We start from the raw sequence: 17774 nt of genomic DNA on the forward strand, positions 1-17774 counted from the left end.
GTGTGTGTGTGTGTGAGAGAGAGAGAGAGAGAGAGAGAGAGGCGCGGTCGCGATCGAACTGTGTGTGTGTGTGTGTCGTATGACTAAATCTGTCCACATTTCCTCAAAACTCACTAGAAGACATCATTTGATGGGGTCTTTTTTATCTCCTGGGGAGCAAACCCCCCAAGAATTGCTTTTTCACAAAGTACAATTTAAGTATAGACTACACAGACTGTTGATAGTGATTACACAGAGAAAGGGTCCACAATTCACAAATTAAGACCCTCACCATCCAAAAACCCAGCTACATCTCTGATTTGACTCCCACTCCATGTAATGTAATGTAGTGTAGAGAACAAAACACATTCAATGAAAACCGTAGCATTTTAAATTATGAATAATGTCCATGGCCCCCCTCCTGAAACCTCATGCCACCCCTTTACCACCCCAGGTGGTAGTATGGTTTTTCATAGTATGCTCCTTAATCACACTAAAGATTGCTCAGGTTTCACATATCTCCAAGTTGATTGGAAATTGGTTTCTGTTTATACAGTATATGAGAGGGTAGGGTCTACCTCCAGGTCTTATGAAATCTAAAAAATAACCAAATCAATATTTCATGAAATAGGCAATAGGCTTCTTGAAAAGGTATTACTTTTACTAGTAATTAGAATGGTATTTCAGTGCACTTAACTTCTAACTTTTGGGAGTTGATCAAAACAGTTCTCTTTTGGATATATAATAACAATGAGAATTCTGTAGCCTACTGATTATTAGTTTGTCACATGTTTAGACCTTGTATGTGTGTTTTACAACACATGTTGCACTTGGCGTTCACGGTGGGGATTGATATGGTAGTGGACCATGATGCTCATAGAAGAAGTGAAGGAGCGGTACCCCCCAATTATGGTGGGGTAACTCGCACTCTGCTTGTAAGGTAGAAAAACATGTTGCTTATGTTTAAATGGAACTTATATCTAATGCACATGGTACAACCCACTTTCTACATTAAGAAACTATTTCTCAGCGTATACAGTACATTAGTGGTATACAAATGGTACATTTGCACCTATTTGAAAGTGACCTATAACATCCTAAAATGTAAGGATCTCATGGATGTGGCTGTCGTGGTTCATAATCATATTGGCATCGGCTGCTGCAGTAAATGTTGCATATTCAAATTATTTTGTCATAGTTTTTTTACATTAACCCGCTATAAATGCACATTGCAGTCGTGCACAGTTCCCCGAAAGCTCCCGGTGTTGGTGGTGAAACCGGGGCTTGGGCCCGTCATCGCTGCTGTATTTCAGCTTATTTTTTCTGTTAATAAGGCAACGTTTAAGTTTATTTCAATTAACACAATGTTTAATAGTTCTAATTAAAAACAACAATGCTGGTCTGTTCTTCACACAAAGCTATTGTATGACTTTAATGATACTTTCATGGTGGTTTTGCTTCTTTTTTATGTTTGAAAGCTTCATTGCTCATTCATTGCAATTGCACAGAAAAGAGCGATTCCAGATTTTCTCCCTTCGTCGTCACACGTGGTTAAAACGGCATGAGGGTTAATAAATGATGGCATAATTTTCATTTTTGGTTGAGCTATTCCTTTCAACAAACTGCATTTTCAAGCAGCCTATGCAAAAAAAACGCAGAGCTGAAGGTGATAGAGGTCGAGAGAATTAACACAAAGCCCTACCGAAGCACATTAGTCAGTTTACCGACAGCATTGTACTGCAGAAATGCAAATGAAAAGAGGGGAAGAGCTTTCTGAGGAGAGATGGAGTTGTGAGGAGACAGCTGGATATAATCTGTCTCTCAGTCTCGCTCGCTCGTTTTTACTTCAGGGTCTGTTTATACCTCTGAAAATTTCAGGAGGAGGCAAAATGTTTGCTTTAATTTACTCAAGCTCATTGAGTTCTTGATGCCAAACACCCTCCCCTCACGTCTGTCATGCCTTAATTTCCAGCATCTCGCTCCCCGATCCGCTCGTACGGCACTGAGCCTTTCATTAATGGCTTGTAATGCCTAACAAGGGCAGGGGAGGCGTCTGACTGGAATCGCCCGCTGGCACGTGATCCAACACTCAACAGCAAGAGATTCAGGGTTTGTGCTGGAAGAGCCAGAAGACGTTCCCACACCACAGTAACCCGTACCTGTCAGACGCACACCATCATATCTCACTTGGTGTTTATGATCAAAAAATAACTTCCTTTACCCTGTGTTGAAGGAGCAAATTTAGAAAGAATTTTTTTTTTTTGTTGTTGTTGTTGAGTGTCATATATGGACACACATCAGGCTTTTATGGCTCATATAGTATGATAAAATGAGAATATGGAGCAGAATTTTATTCAGAGGCCCAAACTGGGCAAAAATATGCAATTTTGGTGTAGTTACTGATAATTATATTTACAAAAAATAAGATGAAATTCTCATGCTTGTAATGTAAAACAAATAGTATCGCATACTGCATAAAAAAACATAGCCTATAAATATTAGTTGTCTCCCAATAATATGTCTTAGTAAGATGATATTTAAATGCTTATTTTTATGATCACATCTCTGTAGTTTTTATTATGGGGTGCAAAACGTATAAAGCAATTCAATGCAATGATGATTGAGACATGAACAAATAAACGTTCCTCAAAAAGCCTGATATTCATAATCTAAGTTGCTTCAGTCCAGCAAGTGTTCATCTTGAAATATTACTAACAATATAAAAGTTATTCTTATGTTTACTTTATAAAAATCAGTAAAGATTTAATGTCAGAAAGACACATGAACCACGAGCTGAAGGTGTACGTTTGTACACTAAAAGAGTTCGGACCATCAATCAGACAACAGGTTTTTCAGCAAAGTGATCCTGTTGAGCACTTTAGAGGACTTAGAAATGTTCATACCAAATATGATACAGTAGGCTTTATATGGTTAAAGGTATAATATAATCTGGTCGTGATTAATGCACTATAGGCCCTTTAAATGCCCTTCAGGTGCGCCGTCCACTTCACTAGAAAAACTCAGTGCAATTCCTTAAAATCAGGATGCAAATGCTTTCCAGGATGTGCACGTGTCGAGGGATATGGGAACATAACACAGTAGATTTGATTTTTGAAACATTTGGAGGTCGTTTTGACCCGACTCGCTCATCCTCCATTCCGTTCCCTGTGTGTTTTCATGCAGCGTGCGCTGGCGTCTCCACTCTTGTGTTTGCTAAAGGGCACATTGAGAAATATCTTAGGTTTGCATCAAAAGTTTAATTTGAACCTGTGACCGGGAGTCTGAGGCACAAACGAATTCTCACCTTGTCCTCACATCGCCCTCGTTAACCTTTCCGTTAGAAATATTTTATTATCTGCAACACTAAGTGTACATGATCCAGTCTAGTCGTCCGCACATCTGCATTCCCTCAAGGAATAGCCGTGTGTGTTTCATTCTCATTTCCAGTGTACGGCTACAACAGTTTTTCTGCAGTGTCTGCAGCTGATCCACAAAAAAAGCCATATGACACCTCTGTAGTGTGTGTGTGTAAGAGAGAGAGAGTGACTGGGAATCTGCAGTGTGACATCCCAACAATGGGGTTCCTGCTGCAGCCGCATCAATTAACATGAGGCAGTGCCTGCTGTCGTCTGATTGGTCGAGTCAGTTGTCATGTAACTTTTTCCTCCCGCCCTCACAGCTCCGCCCCCACCACTACTGGAGGAGCTCAACCAATCACGCTCAAGGACACGCCCACTAAGACTAGTGCACAGTGCTTTGTGTTGGTGCTGGTGTGTGTCGTTTTAGACGCTGCTGCCCCCTAGTGAATCCTTCTGGAAGAGCCTTAGGCTGTGAACACACACACACTTACATGCAGTTCACTGATTTACAACCAAATCTTCAACGTCTGGATTTTAAAAGGTTAAATGCTGAAATGATTGTCCTAAAGCCTGCTAAGCTTTTTAATGTTGATTGTCTCACTAATCACTGTAGTTAAATGAGGGCCTGTCATTTTCCAAGCCAAAAACTTCTTAGCCGATTCCCAAATGCAGTTTTTGATGTCTTGTGGCCTATTATATTATATTATATTATATTATATTTTGCTGTTCAAAAGTTTGGGGTCAGTACTTTTTTTAAGAGGGAAATAAATACTTTTATTCAGCAAAAATGCATTAAATTGATCAAAAAACAGTAAAGACATTTATAATGTTACATACAGTATACCTATATTTCAGATAAATGCTTTCTATTTATCAAAGTTTCTTTTAAAAAAGTGTATAATGGTTTCCACAAAAATATGAAGCAGCACAACTGTTTTCAACATTGATAATAATCATAAATGTTTCTTGAGCAGTAAATCCTCATATTATACTGATTTCTGAAGGATCATGTGACACTGAAGACTGGAGTAATGATGCTGAAAATTCAGCTTTGATCACAGGAATAAATTACACTTTACTATATATTCACATAGAAAACAGCTATTTTTAAATTGTACTAATATTTAAAAATATTACCTTTTTTCATGTATTTTTAATCAAATAATTGTGGCCTTGGTGAGCAGAAGAGACTTCTTTCAAAAACATTAAACAAATCTTGCCGAACCCAAATGTTTGAATTATATTATATTATATTATATTATATTATATTATATTATATTATATTATATTATATGAATGTTTAGAAAACAACCATATGTATTTATATAAAATGTAATTCAATATTATTATTATACATTTACATTTATATTATTTGTCATCTTTGAAATTTCAAATGTCTGCTGTAATGTTTAATAGGCACTTCTTTAATTGGTTGTATTGTATATCTGCTTAATTTTGTAACCATGTTCATGATAACTGCACTGTAACCGTAGCATCTCACAAACTTTATATCCATGAACTGCATAGATTTAAAAATAAGATTAATTAAATGCGATAGAATGACAGGTGGGTAAATTTCCTACTGTGAAGTGATATATAGATGTACACTTTTTTTGTACGATTTAGGTTGAGTAGAGGTCGACCAACAGTGGATTTTACCAATAACGATAACTGGGTTAGATCATGCTGACCGATAACAGATTAATGAACCGATAGTTTTTAACATTGATACTGAATGAAAACAAACATAACACAGATTGTTCCAGCAATCGGTTATCGGTGCCGATTATCCAGCAAAATCTAATCGGGCAGTTTGCATGTCCCCTACAAGAGCAGGACTCTAACCCTAAATAAAGACACCTGTGATGTTCAAGATCTTGATGTGGACATGATTTAGTAGTGTGCTCACTGTAAGGATGTGGACTACAGTAAAGGCTGGGGTTTGCTTGCTCTCTGTCCTTAACGTCATGTTTAAACCATGAAAAAGACTCACCTGTGACAGTAAGTGTAGTAAAGTAATATCCATCATGAGGCTACACATATATTTGTGCCATCTGGTAATATTTAGGTTTGGTTCTCAAATGTATAGGATGGCCAGCTGTAATCTCCCAGAATCCCCATCTTTGACAAACAGGCAGCTGTTGTGCTGTCTTCAAAATCCTGTGAAAACATCTGTGCCAAACCTACAGGGAGCACAAATATAGATGCTGGCTTCCTCCAAGAAGCCTTCAGCGGTGTGTGTGTGTGTGTGTTTACAGAGGTCAAGTCGTTGTCTTCTACGATAGACCTGGAAAGAGTCTGAACTTGTTTCATCCATGTGAAGTTGTGCACTGATTCTCGTGTTCTTGTCTCGTAGTCCTCAATGCCAGTACATTGAACCAGCCTGTATGGGCAGGTGAAGCAGAGCCAGCAAATTATGCATCCTGTCGACCTCTATATACACTGAATTAATAATACATTGTAAATGTGCTCAGCATTCTGCAACAAATATTTTACGGATTTTCTAGACTATTTTAAGTCGTAAAGTGAGCAGGATATATTAAAATGTAGCGCATGGATTCGGCAGGCATGTATTTATGATACCAGAGCCCGTCTTGGGAGAGCCTGTTGACTCCCTATTAAAGGAGAACTCCGGGCAATTTTTAAGTTAATCTTGATCGTTGTACCTTTGTGAGTAATGTCTATAGAAAAAAAAAAACGAACCGGATTGGTGCTTGCAACCTAGAAAGCCTATACCTATACAACCTATACAACAGGGCAGTTGAATGCTTATCTGATAACCTAGAAGCTGTTGTAATTATTACTTTAACAGTTACCCCACCTCTCCATGCCGGGTGAACACCGGCTGATGCAGAAAACAGCATTTCACAACGATTTCAGTACAGTAATAGCAAATATTCTTGCTCCTTCTCGATTATCTGGTAATTCTATTCACAAAATACAACCAATAGTACGGTAATGTTAAGACTTACTTGCGAAAAGCCCTATGTTCGATGGTCCGGCGATTAGAACAGGAAAATTCTCCACAAATGCTCTGGCATCTTATCTGCTGCCACGCAACGAAACTAGGAATACGACCGGTTCAAGATGGCGGACGGATTTCTCGGTTTCCAGCAGCCAATAGGGCATCTAGTCTCTATATGACATCTATGTGCACGCCCCCCTTCCCTTGGGCTCTGCCAACTTTTCCAACATTTTTCAAATATTGCCAGTGGTAGGAGTCAGGCACTGACCAGGGGTTTAGGTACCCTTTAAACGTGCTCATGTGAATAGACTTTATGTACAGTAGTTCTGTTGTGTTTTTGCATAGACATTTATTTTTCTCACTGGAATTTCTACACAACTTGCAACATTCTAAAACATCATTCGGAGGCAATAAATACTACATTTAGGCAATTCTATGATCTCATTCTAAGTGTTTGTTGTTGCATGTCAATTATCATTAGAGCGCCACCCTCAGGCTGAATAACGCAAGGACATTACAATTCTGCCAACAGTTTGCAATTTGACCTTCCAAAATGTAGCAATATGCACAATAGTATTATTATTATTATATTACCTTGTATTTTAATAATTTAAATAATATAACAATAATAGTATGATAATATAAAATAAAGATAATAATATGCAATAATAATATTTTACCATATACTTGTATGATAAAAAAAATTATAATGAAACTCAAAATCAAACAGTTTGAATCTTGACCCTCCAAAATACGGCAATATATACACAATATATGTATTATTATTATTATTATTATTATTATTATTATTATTGTTGTTGTTGTTTACTTGTGTTAGAATAATTGTATTAATAATAATAATATCATGTAGTTGCAATAATATATGAATATATACTTGCATAATAATAAAAATAAAATAATAGTTTCAAAAATTATTAAATAATAATTTTTGTTTGTGTTTTCTAATTATTATAATTTTTTCATTGTATTATGTTATTCTCCTTACCTATTTCTCAATGGCTGGTGCCATTAATATCAATATATATATATATATATATATATATATATATATACAAAACAGGGTTACTGATGGCAAGTATAACTGATATATTTAATAAATAATAATTAAAAATTAGAAAGAAGATTTTGAAAGAAAAGAATTTGGAAATGAGAAGTGAACAGATACGGCTCTCAGTCAATGTAGATAGTCTCAAATAACCAGATATCAGCCAATTTAACTAAATATATATATATGTGCTGTTATACTGTATCCCAGTGCTGTTATACTGTATTCCAGTGCTGTTATACTGTATCCCAGTGCTGTTATACTGTATTCCAGTGCTGTTATACTGTATTCCAGTGCTGTTATACTGTATCCCAGTGCATCCCAGTGCTGTTATACTGTATCCCAGTGCTGTTATACTGTATTCCAGTGCTGTTATACTGTATTCCAGTGCTGTTATACTGTATCCCAGTGCATCCCAGTGCTGTTATACTGTATCCCAGTGCTGTTATACTGTATTCCAGTGCTGTTATACTGTATTCCAGTGCTGTTATACTGTATCCCAATGCATCCCAGTGCTGTTATACCGTATCCCAGTGCTGTTATACTGTATCCCAGTGCTGTTATACTGTATTCCAGTGCTGTTTTACTGTATCCCAGTGCTGTTATACTGTATCCCAGTGCTGTTATACGGTATTCCAGTGCTGTTATATGATATTCCAGTGATGTTATACGGTATTCCAGTGCTGTTTTACTGTATCCCAGTGCTGTTATACTGTATCCCAGTGCTGTTATACTGTATCCCAGTGCATCCCAGTGCTGTTATACTGTATCCTAGTGCTGTTATACTGTATCCCAGTGCATCCCAGTGCTGTTATACTGTATCCCAGTGCTGTTATACTGTATTCCAGTGCATCCCAGTGCTGTTATACTGTATCCCAGTGCTGTTATACTGTATTCCAGTGCTGTTATACTGTATTCCAGTGCTGTTATACTGTATCCCAGTGCATCCCAGTGCTGTTATACTGTATCCCAGTGCTGTTATACTGTATTCCAGTGCTGTTATACTGTATTCCAGTGCTGTTATACTGTATCCCAGTGCATCCCAGTGCTGTTATACTGTATCCCAGTGCTGTTATACTGTATTCCAGTGCTGTTATACTGTATTCCAGTGCTGTTATACTGTATCCCAGTGCATCCCAGTGCTGTTATACTGTATCCCAGTGCTGTTATACTGTATTCCAGTGCTGTTATACTGTATTCCAGTGCTGTTATACTGTATCCCAGTGCATCCCAGTGCTGTTATACCGTATCCCAGTGCTGTTATACTGTATCCCAGTGCTGTTATACTGTATTCCAGTGCTGTTTTACTGTATCCCAGTGCTGTTATACTGTATCCCAGTGCTGTTATACGGTATTCCAGTGCTGTTATATGATATTCCAGTGCTGTTATACGGTATTCCAGTGCTGTTTTACTGTATCCCAGTGCTGTTATACTGTATCCCAGTGCTGTTATACTGTATCCCAGTGCATCCCAGTGCTGTTTTACTGTATCCCAGTGCTGTTTTACTGTATCCCAGTGCTGTTATACTGTATCCCAGTGCATCCCAGTGCTGTTATACTGTATCCTAGTGCTGTTATACGGTATTCCAGTGCTGTTATATGATATTCCAGTGCTGTTATACGGTATCCCAGTGATGTTATACTGTATTCCAGTGCTGTTATACTGTGCATCCCAGTGCTGTTATACTGTATCCCAGTGCTGTTATACTGTATACTGTATCCCAGTGCTGTTATACTGTATCCCAGTGCTGTTATACTGTATACTGTATCCCAGTGCTGTTATACTGTATCCCAGTGCTGTTATACTGTATTCCAGTGCTGTTATACTGTATCCCAGTGCTGTTATACTGTATTCCAGTGCTGTTATACTGTATCCCAGTGCTGTTATACGGGATTCCAGTGCTGTTATACTGTATCCCAGTGCTGTTATACTGTATCCTAGTGCTGTTATACTGTATCCTAGTGCTGTTATACGGTATTCCAGTGCTGTTATACTGTATTCCAGTGTCGTTATACTGTATTCCAGTGCTGTTATACTGTATTCCAGTGCTGTTATACGGGATTCCAGTGCTGTTATACTGTATCCCAGTGCTGTTATTCGGTATTCCAGTGCTGTTATACTGTATTCCAGTGTCGTTATACTGTATTCCAGTGCTGTTATACTGTATCCCAGTGCTGTTATACGGTATTCCAGTGCTGTTATACTGTATCCCAGTGCTGTTATTCGGTATTCCAGTGCTGTTATACTGTATTCCAGTGTCGTTATACTGTATTCCAGTGCTGTTATACTGTATCCCAGTGCTGTTATACTGTATCCTAGTGCTGTTATACGGTATTCCAGTGCTGTTATACTGTATTCCAGTGCTGTTATACTGTATTCCAGTGCTGTTATACTGTATCCCAGTGCTGTTATACTGTATTCCAGTGCCGTTATACTTTATTCCAGTGCTGTTATACTGTATCTCAGTCATATTGCAGGATGTTTGTCTCAGTTTGTCTTTCGAAAGCTGATAAAGTATCTTTTCACTCATTGATTATGGCAGGTGTTGTTCTGAGGTCAGATATTGCTGATGTTGAGAGATGGATGAGTTTGCACAGGTGTCTCTCAGGAGTGTTCTGTCCCCAGCATGCTTTGCTGACGTCTGTGATGGCACAGCACAAATTCAGGAGTGAATCCAGCTCTGGCAGAGGACAGTCCAAACACAGGGACTCCACACACACTGCCCTTTACACTGTATACAGTACAGTCCTGTTCACCAAACACTTTCATATCTGAATATCCAGTTTTGTTCAGAACCAGGCTCTTTAAAGTCTTTAAAATGTCTTATGATTTTTGGCTATGTGAATAGTCTCTTCCTAAAGAAAAGCCTTTGTTAGTACAGTTTGTTTATTATTATTTTTCATTTTGTTTTCTTTTGTTATCTTTTTCTTTGCTTTTGATTACTTTGGTTAAGCCTTGTTTTTGTTTTCTTTTGTCTATTCTTCTTTTGTTTACTTTGGTTTTGTCTTGTTTTTTGTTTTGTTATCTTTTTCTTGTATTTTCTTTTGTTTACTTTGGTTTTGTTTTGTGATTTGTATTTCCTTCTTTTCTTTTGTTTACTTTGGTTTTGTCTTGTTTTGGGTTTTGTTATCTTTTTATCTTCTTTTCTTTTGTTTACTTTGGTAATTGTATTCAATTGTATCCGTTCGTTTCCTTCTTCTTCCCAATGGGAGTCTATGGCAGCCCAATGAACCGTAAGCAGGAAAAGGATGAAATTGGCACACTTGTAGTGATGGTAATGAATGAATCTGACCCACTTTGGGCTCTCTAGGACCAACTCTATATCACCACTACCAGTTAAATAATTCAGTGTTCAAATGGTTATAACTTTTGAAACATTTGATCCAGACAAATTAAACTAAAAAAATAGATCTTTTACAGTTTATGACTGTATAGAGTGAGGGAACTTACTGTACCTGGTTTCTACTGTTAAAATTATTAAAATTGCATTGTTTTACTATGTACAAGCTGAAAACTACAAGCTAACAACAAACTCCAAGCTACAGTAATATATATATAATTCGGATCATTAATTTATTTTTAATACCAGACCAGTGTTTATTTGACATGTGAAATATTCCATTCCAAACAATAAATGATAAATAAAAGTTTTAATTTTTGGATGAACTATTCAATTTTAATCTTGAACATACATTTACAGTACAACTAGAAAACACCTAAATAAAAAAAAAATGAGCAGCAACATATTTCATTATTAAAAATGAAAACCTAAAATTGCACAGGGACTGAAATGAACTTATTGTGCATGAATCATCTGAATGAACCAATTCAGGACTACAGCCTGTAGTTAATAACACTTCTAGTTAACGCCGACCAGCAAAATAATCAAAAACAAATTAGAAAACATAGAAATAAAACCCAAATTTCTAAACAACAACCGTTTTTAATTAGTTAAATGAATTACTGTTTGAGTATCAGTGCACAAATGAAGTGTCATATAAAGTCTTATGCTGTTTACCCCATCAATATTACCTTATTTTTACTAAATACCAGACTTAATCGAGACCAGCTGGCCACTTGACTCCTCCGTTTGGCACCTGGAACATAATGCACCTTGTTCCCTCGTCATCCCATCAGTCATGCAGCCTCGCTCCCTCGGGATCCGGCTCTCCTCTGTTTTAAAGAGAGGTTATGGACTGGAGGCTGAAGTTGACAGATGGCTCGTGTCACGGGGACGTTGGGAATATTTACAGAGCTCAGAAATGGATCTTAATGTTCCTCTTTGCTGAGCCATCACTGTGAAAAATCACCACGTGTTTCTCCTTCACCAACCTTGCATCTTTTCCTTCCGCTCGGACTTTCTCCGGGGCAAATCGTCCTCATATTCCCTGTATTCCCCGGCTCTTTCTGAGACGTGTTTACTTGAGCGCTGGCGTTTATCTGAAGTTTCGGTCAGGTGTTAAAAAAGCGGACGTGGACTGCAGGTGTCCCGATACACTTACTGTACACTGTCGACATATTTATGTCATTTCATATTTCATAACAGCCACTTCTCTTATTGTTGGCTGTTTCATTATAGACAGGACTGAAGATAGATATACTCATAAGATAAAGCTGTTTTACTTCTGACAGATCAGTATATAAAGGGAAGGGAAGGGGTTTCTGGCTTTTTGATGCCCTAAAATGGACACCAAAATGTTATGTATTTGTGATGGACCCTAAAATATAAAGGCTGCCATGTATTTTCATGCATAAATATCCATTCATACAGGGAAATATTAAAGATCTTATTGTGAAGACAACGTGTTGTTTCCAAAATGAAATCCTTGGAATTTATATTGTCATTAAGACCAAAGTGAATTAATTTAAAAACTTTATATTAAGTTGACAGTGTCAATTTTTTCTAGCCACCGATGATAATGATTGGTATAACTATTAACAGTACTATTAAACTTCAATATCTGTAAAATATTTACTTTCTATTAAGGTGACAGTCTATATTTTTCTTCCCACTATTATTATTATTTTTATTATGAATTATTACTAATTACTCATAACTTATATGTATTAGCATGGACAAACAGTGTCTATACTAACCTTGCTTATCTCACATCTGATTCTCTGATACAGTTTGATTGGTTTGTTGTTTCCTGCGGTTTTAACGGTGGACGTTTCGAACACTGAGTTTTCACACACACACAGTTTGTCCTCGCTCATCATGAAGGCCACATCTCTGTTCAGTATTGATTTAGCCTCGTTCAGGACCGCTGAAAACATGGACAAATAAAGATTATAAACTATCCTTTGGACTTTAGTGCACTTTTCTGACACCGTTGCTCTGACAAGTTGCTCTGCTTTGCTGTGAAGTGCCACTCATTTGTATGGATGTTGAAAAGAACAGAAGCTGTTTTGGAGAGGTGCCAATAGGTTAAAAATCGAACTGTGATTAATCTCATGTTTTTCTAGGTTCGAGAAGTAATATCAGCTTTAATTTGCCTATGTGTTTTTCTTTTAAACTGTGGAGCATTCATTTTGAATGTTTTCAGTTCCTCAGTATTTAGTATTTATTTAACAACAAAATAAAATAGGACGGGGCTTGATTTTTCCATCAGGATTTGATTGAATCAATAAAAGTGGAAGCAACAGACTATAATCAGCAACACACTAGAGTCAGATGTGGGAGTTGAAAAGGGATTTGAAGAAGAGATTTTTGCAACAATGCCATAGAAGAACCACTGTATTTCTGAGTGAAATGCTTAAGAACAAATGTAGGGCATCTATGGGCAGTTGATTGGATAATTGGATGGTTGTGGTTTGCTATTGGCTGATCTCATGTGAGTGACAGGTTGCCCCGCCCTCATCATCAGAGAACGAGAGAAGAGATGCTGCAAGAGGGAGGAATTATTTTGATGAAAAATTATGAGGCACATGAATTGTGTGTGTGTGTGTGTGTGTGTGTGTCCTGGTAATGTGTGTGTGTCCTGGTACACAGGGCGTGTGATGCATCAGTGCAGCAGTGTTGGAGCAGTAGTGCTTGTAGCTAGTGCATGTTGCATGTTCCTTCTGCTTGCCACTCTTTGCTTTCAGCTACTGCCACCGGATAGCCCTCTGTTTTCAGGGGCGAAAAGAGGAGCCGAGTGCGTAAGCCTCCTCAGCCGGTACATAGCCTGTCCACTGCCAAGATCTCGTACACGCCTCCCCGTGGCACACATGGTAACTGGTCCCTTGTGATTCCAGGCTAAGTTGTACGGGATCTCGGAGCAGCAGTGGGCCCCAGAGACACGGCATGCAGGCCCATTGGTGAGTGGAAACGCCCTGATGCCCGTCAACCACTGTCCAAGTTATGGGTAAATAGCCCCAGCTATGGGTAAACAGTGAAGACCCCAACGGTGGCGCAGGCGGAAGATGGTGATGTGAGAACCACCACAACGGATGGGAAGGCCGACGAAGGCAACCCCAAGCCACATGGGTTAACTCGGGAGGGTACAGTGGCTAGGGGAGCAAACCCCGAAGACAAACCTGCAATTGGGGACAGGCACAGGCGGAGTCCAACTGTCCGGACCACCGGCAGCCCCCTGCAACTCCTGCCAGACGAAGGTCGTCATGGGTTCCCTCATGCCACTGGAGGTCATCTGGTAGGAGTGAAGATGGTGGGAGTGAGGTCTGCTCACCCACACCCTCACCTTAATCCTCACCTATGCGCAAGCTTCTTGCCCCCTCCCACCCCACCCCCTCTCCCTCAAAGTCCTGTGGCGATGTGTAATGGTGGTGGGTACAGGGCAAGGAAGTGGCTGGGAGTGCCTAACCAAATCATGCACACAGGCGGCAATGGAGTGACGGTCGCTAGGACTGCGGGATGGAGCAGCGCGACTTTTCGGCAGCTTCCACTGCGACTGAGCAGCCCAACACTGCTCACCCCTGTGACGGGGAAGGACCTGAAAAAGGTGGTCCAAAAATTGTCTGCTCCCCACACTCCGACGGTAAGCCGCAATCGTCGGAGCATCCCCTCTTGCGGTCGAAAAGTCAAAGTAAAGAAAAATAAGCTAAGCATTGCTTCGTGGAACGTTTGTACACTGCTGGACATGGCCGAAACTCCTGACAGGCCCCATCGCAGGACAGCACTGGTGGCCCTGGAGCTCGCAAGACATAACATTTACATAGCAGCTCTCAGCGAGACTAGACTACATGGGGAGGACTCCCTGACAGAGGTTGGTGCTGGGTACACCTTCTTCTGGAAGGGGGTCCCCGAAGGCACTCGTCGTAACCATGGAGTTGGCTTTGCTGTAAAATCTAAACTGCTGCAGCGCATTCCCGAATCCCCCATCGGAATCAATGAAAGACTGATGACATGGCGCATTACCCAGGCAAAGGAACGCTTCGCAACTCTCATCAGTGCATACGCTCCAACTCTTGATGCCGAGCACAACATCAAAGAGGATTTCTACAGATCTCTTGATCTGGGTGTACCCACCTCTTGAACTTGATCTCTTGATCTTGGTGTACCCAGCAGGATGTCATCCTGCAGAAAACCCTGGCTACGGACAGGCTCATACTCATGGGAGATTTCAATGCTAGAGTAGGCACGGAGCACCTGGTATGGAATAAAGTCATTGGCCAGCATGGTGTGGGGAAAATGAACCACAATGGGCTCAGACTTCTCTCCCTCTGTGCAGAGCATAAGCTGGTCATTACTAACACCATCTTCCAGATGAAGAACAGGCTTAAGGCTTGGCACCTCCTTGATTACATGATTGTCCGTCAAAAGGACAGACAAGATGTCCTCACCACCCGTGTTATGCGCGGAGCTGAGTGCTGGACTGACCACCTCATGGTCAGATCCAAACTACTCATGCGCATTCCGCCCCGTGGCCCGAGGACAGCTCCAAACAAGAAACTCAACTGTACAGCGCTGAATAGCCTCACCACCAAAGACAGCCTCCGACGGCTCCTTGCTGAATACCTCAACAAGATTCCGGAGGAATCAACCGACTGGCCAGCTCTGCGTCAGACTATTCATAGCGCAGCCTCAGAGGCACTCGGCCAATCAAGGAAACTCCACCAGGACTGGTTTGACTGTAACTCAGCCGAGATACATTCACTCCTAAAAACCAAGCATGAGGCCCACAAAGCTCTCCTGGCCTGCCCTGGATCTCCCACCCTTAAAACCACCTTCAGTGCTGCAAGAACAGCAACCCAGCGAGCCCTCAGGACTATGGAGGACGCCTGGTGGGTGCAAAAGGCGCAAGGAATCCAGAACCTGGCAGACTCCAATAACATTCAAGGCTTTTATGATGCCATAAAAGCATTGTATGGACCCAGGAAGTGGGCGACTGCCCCAGTCCGATCAGCTGACGGCGCCATGCTCTTCAAGGACAGCCACGAGATTCTTACCCGTTGGGCAAATAATTTTGAGAGTCTCCTCAACCACATCAACCCTGTTGACCCATATATTCTGGATAATCTCCCAGACCTGCCACCAATCACGCACTTGGACACCCCAACACTTTACTCAGAACTCCGGAAAGCCATTGCAGGGCTGAAGAACAACAAAAGCGCTGGACCCGATGGAATCCCTGCAGAAGTTTTTCAAACATGGAGGTTACATCCTCACGCGTCGCCTGCACCTCCTGATCCAAAACATCTGGGAACATGGGACCCTCCCACAGGACTGGAAGGATGCTAACATCGTGGTCATTTATAAAAAGAAAGGAGACCGAGCTGTCTGCGGCAACAGCCGTGGGATATCTCTTCTCTCCATCGCAGGGAAAGTCCTGGCCAAGATCATGCTCAGCAGACTGGTTGAGCACATCTCGGAAGCTATGCCTCCGGAAACGCAGTGTGGCTTCAGGAAGACCAGATCCACGACAGACATGGTTTTTGTCTTGAGGCAGCTGATGGAGAAGAGCCGTGAACACCACAAAGACCTTTACATTGCCTTCATCGACCTCAGTAAAGCTTTTGATACCATCAACCGTCAACTGCTCTGGAAACACCTCTCCAAACTTGGGGTACCACCCAAGTTTCTCAGCATCCTACAGCAGTTGCATAACGGGATGCAAGCCAGAGTGCTCATGGGAGAACTCCAGTCAGAGTGTTTCGAGGTAAATGTTGGGGTGAAGCAAGGCTGTGTCTTGGCTCCGGTGCTCTTTAACATCCTCCTCTCTGCCATCACCTGCCTCTTCCACCGTGTCATGGGACATGAAGACGGTGTCCATGTGGAATACCGACTTGACGGAAGCCTTTTCAACATCCGTCGGCTCGAGGCCCGCACAAAGACAAAGATCCGCCAAATGTGTGAGCTTCAGTATGCTGATGACTGTGCCATCTTAGCTCATAGGCCGGACTCTATGCAGCACGCCCTTAACACAATAACCACTTTGTACCAATCCTTTGGCTTACAGGTCAACATTCAAAAAACCGAGGTCATGTCCAATCTCACAACCCCCGCCCCCACATCCTCCAGTTTTCACATAAACGGTGTTCCACTTAAAAAAGTGGACCACTTTACCTACCTCGGCTCCGCTTTGTCCTCATGCTGCTCCCTTGACACAGAAATAAGCACCCGGATGAATAAAGCCTCATAATCGTTTGGACGCCTAAGCAGCAGGGTTTTTGAAAACCGTAACCTGAAGGTCAGTACCAAAGTCGCTGTTTACAACGCGGTTTGTGTCTCCACTCTGCTTTATGGGGCAGAGTCTTGGACCCCATACCACCACCACATTATCTGCCTAGAGGCCTTCCACATTCGCTGCCTACAGAAGATCCTCAGTTTGTCCTGGGAAGATCGAATCCCCCATACAGTCATCCTCAGCAACACTGACTCAATCTGTATGGAAGCAGCTGTGGCCAAAAAACATCTGCGCTGGAGAGGGCACACCATATGCATGCCTGAACACCGCGTGCCCCGTCAAGTCCTCTACAGTCAACTAATGGGCGCTAAGCGGTCCACGGGAGGGCAAAAGCGGCGCTTTAAGGACTACACCAGGGACATTCTAAAGCGAGCGAACATCTCCCTTACGCAACTTGAATCTCTGGCACTTGACAGATCAGCCTGGCAGGTCACCAGTGCCACTGCTGTCTCTCAAATACACCAAACCAACCAAGACCAACGATCCGAGAGGCGCATCAAGAGACACCAATGGGCGGCTGGCACCCCCCTGGCATCTGGTTTCCCCTGCTCCATCTGCGGTCGAGTGTGCGGCTCAAGGATCGGACTCAACGCCCATGAAAAGTGGCACCAGCGGCAAGGTCGCTGAACCCCCAAACCACCCACCCCCAGCCCTGGAGCCAGCGTCATCATTGAACACGATGGACAGCTAAGAGTGTGTGTTTGTGTGTGTGTGTGTGTGTGTGTGTGTGTGTCTGTGTGTGTGTGTGTGTGTGTGTGAGAGAGAGAGAGAGAGA

General features: G+C 41.3%; 1 protein-coding gene across 1 annotated transcript in view; it reads left to right on the plus strand.

Annotated features, from left to right (window-relative positions):
• lyrm4b (LYR motif containing 4) overlaps positions 1-17774 on the plus strand; it is a 79311-nt gene that overhangs the window by 57493 nt on the left and 4044 nt on the right. The window lies entirely within an intron of this gene.

Source organism: Siphateles boraxobius, unplaced genomic scaffold (assembly GCF_051911475.1).
Source record: "Siphateles boraxobius isolate OS27281-9 unplaced genomic scaffold, OSU_SipBor_1 26, whole genome shotgun sequence".
NCBI classification, from domain to species: Eukaryota; Metazoa; Chordata; class Actinopteri; order Cypriniformes; family Leuciscidae; genus Siphateles; species Siphateles boraxobius.